Here is a 5000-nt window from a genome sequence, read left to right as displayed (position 1 = left end):
ATTATCATTGTAGTAATATATATATGTTGTATTTTAGATCAAATTCAAGAGTCCAAAAGAGTATCTGTGAGCAGTGTTCCCTTTGTCTGCGAATAATGACTCCGTGTATCTCGAACGTTTGCAGATTTCACGCACACATGACTAATTTGCACGTCATCGCTCGCCATCAATTCCGCGTATAACACATGACTCGTGTTTGTTAGTTTAATGACTAATCTACATAGTCGTTCTCATGGAAGCCACAAAACTAAACGTTTACAAATTTTCGTCAACAGTAATTGCTACTTCTACGCACTTTGTTATAAATAATTGTCATACGTTTTACCATAGAAAAGATAAATAGGTCAATAGATAAGTACATAATAGATAAATAAATAAACGAACACCTAAACAAATAAATAAATAGATAAGTAAGTAAATGGATCAATAAATGATAAATATGAACGTAAATAGTTGTACTATTAGTTTTTACTATTAAAAAAAATTCGTAGAAGTAGCAAATATTAATTAACGTTTAGGGTTTCATGGTTGTCATGAGGACGTCTCTACTAAGCAAACACGAACCCTCTTTCCTCTGGCAGCGCAGAGCCTATGTTGTTCCTCAGCTAACTGAAATACCCCTAGTTGGGACTAACCTCAGTAATACCAATGAAAGGGTTGCAAGGCAGATATAAAACCTTTGGCTGAATAAACTCGCATAGAATAGTTAGAATATTTAGAATAGTTAAAATATTTAAAATAGTTAAGATATTTAAAATAATTTAAATAGTTAAAATAGTTATAATAGAATAGTTGTAATAATTAGAATAATTAAAATAGTTAAAATAATTAGAATAGTTGAAATAGTTAAAATAGTTTATATAATTAGAATAGTTGAAATAAAACATTTAAAATAGTTAAGATATTTATTATAGATGAAATACTAATAGTTAAAATAGTTAAAATAGCTAAAATTGTTCATTCTTAAACAGTTAAAATAGTTAAATTGTTAAAAAAATTAAAACGTTATATTTATAATAGTTAAAATAGTTAAAATAGTTTAAATAGTTAAAATAGCTAAAAAAAAAGTTAAAATACTTTCAAATTAAAATTTTTGAAATAGTTAAAGTAGTTAAGATAGTTTATATAGTTTATCGACATAAATGACCATGCCAAATCATTCCACACTAAAGATGACCATTCTCGTTCTGTTTCCGTAATGGGGAAGAGAGGGACTTACCCGGAAGAGATACAGACTTGCTGGCGAGGCTGCCCACTTTGTGCAGCTCTCTTCATCACAAGGTGCAAATCCAATTGACCTTCCTCTATGACAGCTGTCGTGCCCATATGCTTCGGGTCGTTCATCTTGACTCAAGCTGTCTTTCACCTAGAAAATTATTATGTTGCTTTATTCCTCTAATATTTCATAAATCGGTGCCCCACTTTTCTCAGATATTTCGTATAGTTACTCTGTGTGTGTGCATGTATGTGTATTGTATGTGCATGTATGTGTGCATGCGTGCGTGTGTGTGTGTGTGTGTGTGTGTGTGTGTGTGTGTGTGTGTGTGTGTGTGTGTGTGTGTGTGTGTGTGTGTGTGTGTGTGTGTGTGTGTGTGTGTGTGTGTGTGTGTGTGTGTGTGTGAAGTGTGTGTTTGTGCTTACGAACAGAACAACACTAAAGTTGAATGTTATTGTTCTACATGAAGAACAAATATACCTGATACCACTTCCATGAAACAGAATGAGGTGACTCATTTGTTGTTTATTCGCTTGACTCTTGTCTGCAGAAGTTCTCAAGAGAGTGCACAGGCTGCAGATAGGCGATGGTAACAGTGATATACTCCATATATGAAGCACACCAAGTATCAAATAGAATGGAAAATCTAGCTAAACAATACAATTTTAAGTTACTAGCACTACTAAAATTATTCTTATTAATTAATTATCAATTAATACATACATACACATACATATACCAATGGCTATTTCCCCCTTACATGGGAAGTAGCTAAAAAATAAAGGCATAAAATCCACTTCCACCCATTCCATCCCCACATACTCCACTCCCATTCACCCCCCTCCCTCCCTCTTTTCTTGGCTCCTCCTGGATGACGAGTCATCCCTGCATCTCGCCCATAGCTCTGCGTCAGAAGCAGTGTAGCAAGACACAGCACATCCACAGCAAAGCCGCTTCATTTAATCGACGACCCCCCTCTCTCCGTCCCCTCATGCAGAAAAAGAGAAAACGGGGATAAATCCCTTCGGACTGCGTCAAAATATCATTCACACATACTCCCTCACCCCCATCCCCTACCCACTCTCTTCCATGCATCACAGCATCATCCATACACAACCATTCTCCACTCACCTCTATCTTCTGTCCTCTCCCGTCCTTCCTCAACAGACATTCACCTCTTTCCCAATGACCCTTTTACCAGATCTATCCATCTCATCCTTGGTCACCCCCTCATGTTCACTCCTTCTACCTCTGCCTTCCACACCTCTTTTACTAATCTTTCTTCGCTCATCCTTTCCATGTGTCCAACCCTTCCAATACTATTTCATCAAACCTACCTCCCAACTCCCTTTCCACCTCCGTTCTCCTCCTCGCCTCCTCATTTCTTACTCTATCTAGCCTAGTAATCTCTATCATACCTCTCAGGCACCCCATCTCAAACACATTCAAACTCCTCCTCTCTTCCTCTCTTATGTTCCATGTCTGCCCCATACAGTGCTGTCGGCACTGTCACTCCTTCATACAATCTCCTCTTAACATCCGTTTCCAAATGTCTATTTCTCATTACATTTTTAATCAATCTACATTCTACCTCCTCCACTTCTCCCTTTCCGCCACATTCGCACCCAAGTATCTAAAGCTATCCACTTCCTCCAGTCTCTCTCCCTTAATACTTACTTCCACTTTGCTGCCATAGTATCCCCTTGTACATCTTATCATCATACTTTTACCCACATTTATCTTCAACTTCCTTCTTTCGCACACCTTCTGAAACTCTGTCACTAACTTCTTTGATTCCTCCTCTGATCTTGCCACAAGCGCAGTGTCGTCAGCAAACAACAACTGGCTTATCTCCCACTTTTCTCCATTTTATTTAAACATCTCCAATCCCCGGCCCATTACCTTTGCTTTTACCTCTCACACCACCCCACCCATGTATAAATTGAACAGTCAAGGTGACATAACACATCCCTGACGAAGTCCCACCTTTACCTCAAGCCACTCACTCTCTCCATTTCTGATTCTAACACAGGCTCTACTATTATGAAAAATATTGACTGCTCTTAAAAGCTTTCCTCCTATCCCACACATCTGCAACAGCTCCCACAGTGCCTTCCTGTCTACTCTATCATAAGTTTTTTCCAAATCCATAAAGGCCCAAAAAAAAAACATCCTTACCTCTTTCTAAAGCTTTCTCACATATCTGTCTTACCACAAAATCTGATCCACACAACTCATACCTGTCCTAAACCCACACCGTTCCTCACTAATTACTCCTTTTGTTCCTCTCCTAATTCTCTCGATCAAAACCTTCCCATAAGCCTTCCCAACAAACTGACCCCTCTGAAACTACCCCACTCACACTTGTCCCCTTTTCCTTTGTAGAGTGGAACTATACAGGCACTCCTCCAGTCCTCTGACACTATACCCTCTTTAAGACAATCATTAAAAAAAACTCACCAGCCAGTCTATCATCACTGTACGTCCCTTTTTTAGACGCTCCGCATGGCACCCATCTAACCCAGGTGCCTTATCTGCTCTCATCATTTTAATAACTGCTTTCACTTCATTTTTCCTTATTTCTCATCCATTTTCCTCACTCATCATTGTCATTTTCTTGGCGCTTCCCACTGCAACTACCATTCCTTCCCTATCCTCCTTCACATTTAGCAACTCCCTAAAATACTCTGCCTATCTTTCTCTCACTGCCTTCACTTCCATTAGCATCTCTTCCATCTACACCTTTACCTTTTCTTTTCTACTTGATTCGCCTCCTCTTCCTCTTTTAATTTCCTTCCAAAACGATTTTCTATTACCTTCAAATTTTTTTGTCACACTCTTACCCCATTTCACATCTACTCTCCTCTTTGCCTCCTTTATCTTTATCTCTCTTCTCTTTTCTTTGTATCTCTCATATGATTCTCTCGTCCTATTTTGTAACCAGTTTGTGAATGCTTGCTTCTTCTCTTCTACAACCTCCTTCGCTTCATCATCCCACCCCTCACTACCCTTCCTTCTACTTCCTCCCGTCTTCCTTGTTCCATACACCATCTTTGCATACTTTGTGACTCCCTCCTTGAAACATCCCCATTCCTCCTCCACTCCTAGCTCTACTCTTCCCTTCACTACCTCCCACTCCTCTCTCAGTTTCTTTTTGTAATCCTTCTCCTTTTCTTTCTCATTTAAGCAGTTTACTCTGACAATCTCCCTAACTTTTGTCCTTTTCCTCTTCCTCCACCTATCCTCCACTCTGAACTTATTTTCCACCAAAAAATTATCTTACATTCCCCCATTCTCTCCCCTTAGAACATGTACATCCAAAACTCTTCCTAATATTCTTCTGATTAACACTGTTTAGTCCATTAACGCCCTATCTACCACCCTTCCATCCACAACCCTCTCCCATGCATACTTACACTTGACTTTCTTCCTAAACACTGTATTTGCTATCATCAACTCTCTAGACGCATCTGCACCATCAACTCTCCACTATGGTTCTTTCCTGGAACTCCACAATTCCCAACCACTCCGTCTATTGGTTCATTTCCTACCCTAGCATTAAGGTCTCCCAATACCACTACACTGACATTTCTCCCTAAACCCTCTATGTATTCAGATATATCCAAAACAAAATCCTTTCCTCTACACTCTTCTCACTACCAGGCCCATATGTACAGTACTCACAAAAACCCACATCTCCCTTCCCAGTTTTACCTTCATCCACATTAATCTTGAAAAAACTCCCTCCACTCCACCACACGCTCACCTATCTCTTCACTTACTA

General features: G+C 39.1%; 1 protein-coding gene across 1 annotated transcript in view; it reads left to right on the top strand.

The window, feature by feature from the left end:
* The window catches only part of LOC143029755 (uncharacterized), a 77989-nt gene that overhangs the window by 46405 nt on the left and 26584 nt on the right, over positions 1 to 5000 (top strand). The gene's annotated exons all lie outside the window — the stretch shown is intronic.

Source organism: Oratosquilla oratoria, chromosome 11, assembly GCF_046742065.1.
Source record: "Oratosquilla oratoria isolate Oo_2021 chromosome 11, ASM4674206v1, whole genome shotgun sequence".
Lineage (NCBI taxonomy): Eukaryota > Metazoa > Arthropoda > Malacostraca > Stomatopoda > Squillidae > Oratosquilla > Oratosquilla oratoria.
This window is presented reverse-complemented; position numbering and strand designations above follow the sequence as displayed.